This window comes from Mus pahari, chromosome 5 (assembly GCF_900095145.1).
Source record: "Mus pahari chromosome 5, PAHARI_EIJ_v1.1, whole genome shotgun sequence".
Classification (NCBI taxonomy): domain Eukaryota; kingdom Metazoa; phylum Chordata; class Mammalia; order Rodentia; family Muridae; genus Mus; species Mus pahari.
Window position 1 is genome coordinate 9836563 of NC_034594.1, and position 9310 is coordinate 9845872.

A 9310-nucleotide genomic window follows, 5' to 3' on the forward strand; every position below is an offset into this window, starting at 1 on the left:
AATACCTCTGCTGGGCATATACCCAGAAGATCTTCCAACTGGTAATAAGAACACATGCTCCACTATGTTTATAGCAGTCTTATTTATAATAGCCAGAAGCTGGAAAGAACCCAGATGTCCCTCAACAGAGGAATGGATACAGAAAATGTGGTACATTTACACAATGGAGTACTACTCAGCTATTAAAAACAATGAATTTATGAAATTCTTGGGCAAATGGATGTATCTGGAGGAAATCATCCTTAGCGAGGTAACCCAATCACAAAAGAAGTCCCTAGATATGCACTCACTGATAAGTGGATATTATTCCAGAAACTTAGAATACCAAAGATACAATTTGCAAAACACAAGAAAACCAAGAAGGAAAACCAACGTGTGAACACTTCATTCCTCCTTAGAATAAGGAACAAAATACCCATGAAAGGAGTTAGAGAGACAAAGTTTAGAGCTAAGATGAAAGAATGGACTATCCAGAGACTACCCCACCCGGGGATCCATCCCATCATAAGCCACCAAACCCAGATACTATTGCACATGCCAGCAAGATTTTGCTGAAGGGACCCTGATATAGCGGCCTCTTGTGAGGCTATGCCAGAGACTGGCAAATACAGAAGTGGATGCTCACAGTCAGCTATTGGATGGAACACAGGGCCCCCAGTGGAGGAGCTAGAGAAAATTCCCAAGGAGCTGAAGGGGTCTACAACCCTATAGGTGGAACAACAATATGAACTAACCAGTACCACCAGAGCTTGTGTCTCTAGCTGCATATGTAGCAGAAGATGCCTTAGTTGGCCGAAACTGGGAAGAGAGGCCCCTTGGTCTTGCAAACTTTATATGCCTCAATACAGGGGAATGCCAGGGCCAAGAAGTGGGAGTGGGTGGGTAGGGGAGCAAGGTGGGGGGAGGGTATAGGGAACATTTGATATAGCATTTGAAATGTAAATAAAGAAAATATCTAATAAAAGTAAATAAATACTCCAAAAAAGAAAACAATACCCTTTCTTTCATAGGCTAATGTTAGTCTTCTGCCAATGTGACCTATGCAGTAAGCTTGCACAGTAGAATGCTTTGAATTGTACATAGAATCATCAGGGTTTAGGTCACTCACAATGGTAAGATGGTATTCTAGTTGCACAGGTAGTTTATGACAGATCTGACATTAGTAAGTGAAATTGATTAATCTCATATGAACCAACTGTAAATAAAACAAACAAACAAACAAACAAACAAAAAAACAACCTAAATGTTTCCAAGTGTACTAAGGAAACACACAGTTCTGCATTTTTTCTTCTATTTGGCATAAGCTTCTTTTCAATTAACTTTAAAAATAGATGTAAAATAAAAACAACAATCATTTCCTCATGAATTTTCACCAGATGATTATATTTTTGACCTTCAGAATGTAAAGGAAACTAATTGAAATGGAGGAAGAACTTGGCATATGAAGTAATAAAATTAAGCCTTAGATCTGACAGCAAGTGTGTATCAATGGAGATGTGAAGTGTCCTTGTCATTTCATCTATCATAGTCAAAACCTGTGAGGGTGCTCAGTGCATAATAAATCGGACGCTAGATGAAGCTCACAAGGAATGGAAACACATTGCAGAAACTGCTGATGGAGGAGTTATGTAGCATTTCACAATGGCTACAGTAGCACTGTAGAGTTATAGCTATAAAAGTTTACATGTATGACTTAAAACCTGACTTTGAACCATGTGAGGAATTACAGTGATAAGAGTTCCCTGTATTTCTCTGTATAGTCCTGGCTGTCCTGGAACTCACTCTGTAGACCAGGCTGGCCTTGAACTCAGAAATCTGCCTGCCTCTGCCTCCCAAGTGCTGGGATTAAAGGCGTGAGCCACCACATCCGGCCTGAATTGTTTACTTATTGTAAATAATGTGTGAACTTTAGGTACAATGTACAAAAGGAATAAATTTCTTTTATTAAGCAAAAAAAAAAAAAAAAAAAAAGAGTTCCCTGTAACAACATGTGACACATTACTGCTGTGTATAACAAGGGAGAGATGTGGTGTAGGTCATTACATGTCTAAAGGGCCATTGTATATGATCAATATGCCTGAATAATTCCTATTTACTTGGCAGGAGCATCATTATGTATAAAGTATTTTTCCTTCTCAAAAAGTGACAGAGAGTGACATTTGTCTTCTATATAGAGGTAAGTGATTCTCATTCACATGTGTGAGTTCTTCTGCTCCTTTAAATGGAAAGAAAAATAACTTCTGCATACTAACAATGAGCATGCAGATTAACAGGATATTTATCAAAATTGAGTAAATATCAATAACATTTGTAAAGAAATGTGCTCATAACCAACTGAAAATATCCCATAGTCAAATGCAATGAATATATTTAAAAGATGAACAAAATCCAATACAAATTTTGTGCCAGGAGTGTGTAAATTTTGCTCCCAATTGCAAATCCATAGGAGAAAATACTAATGATAAGGATCCCCACTTTTCTTTATATTTCAAGAATTATTATATGTATTGGAACTAACAGTAATGACAACACAAGATGCTGAAGCAATATTCTTTCTGAGTCTTTTTCCACATTTCTCAGGTGGTCCAAAGAAACTCACAAAACAGGACCAACTGCATCCTATTGCCTGGTCCTCTAAAATATGTGCCATTCTTCAAGTGTATCTGGAAGCTAACATTGAACTCTTTATACACACCCCATTCCAGGAACATTCTCTCACATTATTAGAAGCATATTCTTCCTAATAAATTTTACAAGTTGTTTTGTTAATATTCTTCAGACAAAATATTAAAAATAGACTATTTCACAATAAATGTACAATAATAGACTTCTCTACATTATTACTGAGAATGTGGTTTCTTCTTTAAATTCCAAATTCTAAGATTCAATATACAATATTTGTCTGTACCATCAAGAGAAGAAAAGAACGTCTCACCACTTGTGCATCATGACACTAATATGCCATTCATGGATTAAATTTACTTTCTAAATTAAGTTACAATTCAATTTTTCTTTTCTGCTTCTCAACATGAGTTATGGCACTTCATATGTAGTAGAAAACACTTCATATTTAGTAGAAAACAAGCTTGAAAAAAAAAAAAAAACAAGAAAGTAATCTGTCAACAAAACTAAAGAAGATAGCCACATGAACAGACTTCCAATTATAACAACAAAATAACAGGAAGCAACAATTACTTTTCCTTAATAACTCTTAATATCAATGGATTCAATTCTCCAATAAAAAGACACAGACTAACAGACTGCTTACATAAACAGGACCCAACTTTTTGCTACATACAGGAAACTGAGCTCAGGGACCAAGACAGCCACTAACTTAGAGAAAAAGGCTGGAAAAAAATTTTCAAGGCAAGTGGTCCCAAGAAACAAGGTGGAGAAGCCATTCTAATATCGAATAAAATCAACTTTCAACCTAAAGTTCTCAAAAAAGATAAGGAGAGACACTGCTTACTCATCAAAGGTAGAATTTAACAAGACAAACTCTCAATTCTGAACATCTATGCTCAAAATGCAAGGGCATCCACATTCATTAAAGAAACTTTGCTAAAACTCAAAGCACATATTACATCTCACAAAATAATAGTGGGAGACTTCAACAACTCATTCTCAACAATGGACAGATCCTGAAAAGAGAAACTAAACAGAGACACAGTGAAATTAACAGAAGTTATGAAATAAATGGATTTAATAGATATCTATACAACATTTCATCTTAAAACAAAAGGATATACATTCTTCTCAGCACCTCATGGTGCCTTCTCCAAAATTGACCATATAATCGGTCACAAAACAGGCCTCAACAGATAGAAAAATATTGAAATTATCCCATGCACCCTATCAGATCATCACAGACTAAGGATGATGTTCAATAACAACATAAATAATAGAAAGCCCACATACTCAATGAAAACTTGATCAAGGAAGAAATACTTTTTAGAGTTTAATGAAAATGAAGTCACAANANACCCAAACTTATGGGACATAATGAAAGCAGTCCTAAAAGGAAAACATATATCTCTGAGTGCCTCCAAAAAGAAACTGGAGTAAGCATACAATAGCAGCTTGACAGCACACATAAAAGCTCTAGAACAAAAGGAAACAAGTTCGCCAAAGAGGAACAGAAGGTAGGAAATAATCAAACTCAGGGCTAAAATCAACCAAGTGGAAACAAAAAGAACTAAACAAAGAATCAACCAAACCAGAAGCTAGTTCTTTGAGAAAATCAACAAGATAGATAAATCCTTAGCCACACTAACTTGAGGGCACAAGGACAGTATCCTAATTAACAAAATCAGAAATGAAAAGGGAGATATAACAACAGAATCTGAGAAAATCAAAAACATCATCAGATCCTAATAATAAAAAAAAAAAAGCATATTCTCAACAAAACTGGAAAACCTGGATGAAATGGACAATTTTCTAGACAGATACCAGGTACCAAATTTAAATCAGGATCAGAATAACAGTCCCATATCCCCTAAAGGAATAGAAAAAGTCATTAGTAGTCTCCCAAACAAAAAAAGCCCAGGACCAGATAGGTTTAGTGCAGAGTTCCATCAGACCTTCAAAGAAGAGCTAATTTCAATACTCCTCAAACTATTCCATTAAAAAGAAACAGAAGCTACTCTACCCAATTTTTTATATGAAGCCACAATTACTCTGATACCTAAACCAAACAAAGACCCCCCCAAAAAAAGAAAGAGAACTTCAGACCAATTTCCCTTATGAATATTGATGCAAAAATACTCAAAAAAATTCTCAGAAATTAAATGCAAGAACACATCAAAAAGATCATCCATCATGATGAAGTAGGCTTCATCCCAGGGATGCAAGGATGGTTCAATATAGGAAACCCATCAACATAATCTACTACATAAACAAACTCAAAGACAAAAACTACATGATCATCTCATTAGATGCTGAGAAAGCATTCGACAAGGTCCAACAACCCTTCACTTATTTGACTAAGAAAGTGAAAGATCTGTATGATAAGAACTTCAAGTTTCTGAAGAAAGAAATCGAATAAAAGGTCTCAGAAGATGGAAAGATCTTCCATGCTCATGGATTGGCAGGATTAATATAGCAAAATTAACTATCTTGCTGAAAGCAATCTACAGATTCAATGCAATCCCATCAAAATCCCAACTCAACTCTTCCCAGAGGAAGAAAGGGCAATTTGCAAATTCATCTGGAATAACAAAAATTATAGGATAGCAAAAACTGTTCTCAAAAACAAAAGAATCTCTGGTGGAATCACCATTCCTGACATCAAACTGTACTACAGACAAATTGTGATAAAAACTGCATGGTACTGGTACAGTGACAGACAGGTAGATCAATGGAACAGATTTGAATTCCCAGAAATGTACCCACATACCTATGGTGACTTGATCTTTGACAAAGGAGCTAAAACCATCCAGTGGAAACAAAACATCATCTTCAACAAATGGTGCTGGCTCAACTGGCAATTATCATGCAGAAGAATGGGAATTGATCTATTCTTATCTGCTTGTAAAAAGTTCAAGTCTAAGTCTAAAGAACTCCACATAAAAACAGAGACCCGGAAATTTATAGAGGAGAAAGTGGGGAAGAGCCTCGAAGATATGGGGAACGATTCCTGAACAGAACACCAATGGCTTGTGCTGTAAGAACGAGAATCAACAAATAGGACCTCTTAAAATTGAAAAGCTTCTGTAAGGCAAAAGACACTGTCAATAAGACCAAAAGGCAAACAACAGATTGGGAAAATATCTTTACCAATCCTAAATCCCATAGGGAGCTAATATCAAACATATATAAAGAACTCATGAAGTTGGACTCCAGAAAACCAAACAACCCTACTAAAAATGGGGAACAAAATACCCATGGATAGAGTTACAGAGACCAAGTTCAGAGCAAAGCCTGAAAGAATGACCATCCAGAGACTGCCCCATTTGGAGATCCACCCCATAAACAACCACCAAACCCAGACACTAGGCAGATGCCAACAAGAGCCTGCTGATAGGTGCCTGATATAACTACCTCCTGCGAGGCTCTGCCAGTGCCTGGGAAATACAGAAGTGGATGCTCACAGTCATTCATTGGATGACAAGGTCCCCAATGAAGGAGCCAGAGAAATACCCAGGGAGATGAAGGGGACTGAAGCTCCATAGAAGGAACATCAATATGAACTAACCAGTACCTTCAACTATACCAGCAATCAAAGGAAACACATTGTGTAACCTGTGGATCTAGCTATATATGTAGCAGAGGATGACCTAGTCAGAGAGGTCCTTGGTCCTGTGAAGGCTCAATGCCCCAGTATAGGCAAATGCCAGGACCAGGAATGGGAATGGATGGGTTGGGGAGCAGGGGAAAGGGGGAGGGGATAGGGGTTTTCAGAGAGGAAACTAGGAAAGGGGAGAACATCTGAAATGCAAATAAAGAAAAAGTCTAATAAAAGGTATGTTTCTGAGCAAAAAATAAAGACACTACTTTGAATAAAGGACTGAAAGATTTTCCAAGCATATGGGCCAAAGAACAAAACTGGGTCTAATATCTAATAAAATAGACTTTCTACAAAATGTTATCAACAAGACTGGGAAGGACACTTCATATACACTAAAGGAAAAATTCACCAAGATGACACCTCAATTCTGAGCAACTATGACCCAAATGCAAGGGTGAAGATATTCATGAAAGAAACATTTCTAAAGCTCAAACCCCACACAATAATAGCATAAGAGTGGGAGACTTAAATATCCCACTGTCACCAATTGACAGGATATTAAAATAGAAACAAACAAACAAAAAAACTAACAGAGATTTTGAATCAAATTAATTTGATGGATATCTACAGAACATTTGAATACACACACACATAAATATATTCAAACACACACACACACACACACACACACAATGACCAATGATGATATAATTAGGCACAAAGCAAGTTTCAACAAATATCAGAAGATTGAAATAACTTTCTATTCTATCAGATCACCATGGATTTAGGCTAGACTTCAACACAACAGAAACAACGAAAAGCCCACACACTCATAGAAATTAAACAACTCTCTACTCAATTACCAATTGGTAAGGTAAGGAAGAAAGAAAGAATTAAATGACTTCCTAGAATTCAACAAAAAGAAAGGTACAACATACCCAAACTTATGGGACATAATAAAAACAGGGCTAAAAGAAAAATTCATAGCACTAACTGCCCTCATAAAGTGGAGAGGTTTTTTACTAGTAACTTACTAGCACACCTGAAAGCTCTAGAACACAAAGAGGCAAACACACCCAAGAGGAAGAGAGGGAGAGTAGTCAGACTTAGGTCTGTCAAAAGGTCAAAAAGCATTAGCAAAACTAAAGGCACAAAGACAGTAACCAAATTAATAAAATCAGAAATAGAAATGGAGCTATAACAACAGAAACTGAGGAAATATAAAGAATTATTAGGTCTTACTACAAAAGCCCATGGTCTGCAATACTGGAACCTCTAAATTAAATAGAGGAATTTATACTTACCATGTACTCAAGATCAGGTAAACTATCTAAGCAGCCAAATAACCCCTATGAAAATAGAAGCTTTCATTAAAAAAAATCTCCCAACCAAAATTAGCCCAGGGCCAGATGGTTTCAAAGCAGAATTCTACCAGACTTTCAAAAAAGACCTAATAGTCCTCAGTTTATTCCACAAAATAGAAACAGAAGGAATACTACCTAATAATTTCTGTGAAGCTACAGTTATTCTGATAACTAAGTCTCACAAAGACCCAAGAAAGAAAGAGAATTTCAGGCCAATTTCACTTATGGATATCTATTCAAAATGTCAATAAAATTATCACAAGAACACATCAAAAGCATCATTCACCAGGATCCAGTAGGCTTCATCCCAGGGTCAAAGAGATGGTTCAATATGTGAAAATCTATCAACTTAATCCACTACATAGACAAACTGAAAGAAAAATAAAACACAGATGAACATCTCACTAGATGCCAAGAAAGCCTTTGACAAAATCCAACACCACTTCATGCTAAAAGTCTCAGAGAGATTATGGATTCAAGGCACACACCTGAACAGAATAAGAGCAAAACACAGCAAGCCAATAGACAACATCAAATTAAATGGAGAGAAACTCAAAGCAATTCTACTACTCTCCCTGTATCTATTCAACATAGTACTTGGAGTTCCAGCTAGAACAATTAGACAAAGAAAGGAGATCAATGGGATACAAATTGGAAAGGAAGAAGTCAAGATATCACTATTTACAGATGATATGATAATACACATAAATGACCCCCAAAATTCTACCAGAGAACTCACTACACCTGCTAAACAAATTCAGCAGGGTGGCTGGAGATAAAGGTAACTCAAACAAGTGGATAGCTTTCCTATACACAAAGAGAGAGAAATTAGGGAACCAACACCCTTTACAATAGTCTCAAATAATATAAAATATCTTGGTATAACTCTCTCTAAGCAAGTGAAAGAGCTGGTTTCCTTATGACAGTGTTAGATCTACATGCATGTCATTTACTTTGTTCTTTCTGCTCCCTTAATTTCCTCATTCACCGGTCTTGTTCCTCTGCCTTCCCATTCTTAGACCTATTCCTACCCTGCATAGTCTTTTTACTACTATTATTCTATATTATATACTATATATTGTATCATACATATTCTATTCTCAAATGTGTAGAGAATGTGAAATTTGTCTTTCCAAGTCTGCCCTATTTCTCTTAGCATAATTATCCGTGTGTGTGTGTGTGTGTGTGTGTGTGTGTGTGTGTATGATTTTTTTTATCTCTTCATCTGTGAATGCACATCAATGATTATTCCTAACATTAGAAATCATGAAGAGAGCAAATATAAGCAAAGATGTGCGAAATTCTCTGGTGTGATGATTTAGAATTTTTCAATTCTATACCCAGGAATGACATGACTGGATCGTACCACAGTTCTACATGCAATTTTCTAAGACATCCTCATGTTGTTTTCTAAAAATGCTGTACATTCACAACAGAGTGAATAAGCATTCCATTTTGTCTGCATTCTTGTCAGTACTTATAAAAATTTTCATTTTTTTTTTCAGGAAAAATGCCAACATTTATTACCAAGAAACCATAAGGGAAAACAATGACTAGGGAGATGGAACATCTTCTGGATGGCCCGAGGTACCTGCTCTTTAGCCTTGACTGGTAAGGTCTACCTCCGGCCACAGGCTCCTTGGCCAGCAACAGCTGACTTGTCCTGGCCTCCTGTTTCCCTGTGCTTGACTGAATGGTTTACTCTGGGACTCTTAGGTTG

The 9310-nt window shown here is 36.5% G+C and overlaps 1 long non-coding RNA gene across 1 annotated transcript in view; it reads left to right on the plus strand.

Annotated features, from left to right (window-relative positions):
- LOC110322474 overlaps window positions 1-9310 on the plus strand; it is a 469796-nt gene that overhangs the window by 149913 nt on the left and 310573 nt on the right. Inside the window, exons 2-3 of the long non-coding RNA XR_002380571.1 lie at window positions 2104-2176; window positions 9096-9177. This is a non-coding gene — a long non-coding RNA (uncharacterized LOC110322474). The remainder of the gene's footprint in view (window positions 1-2103; window positions 2177-9095; window positions 9178-9310) is intronic.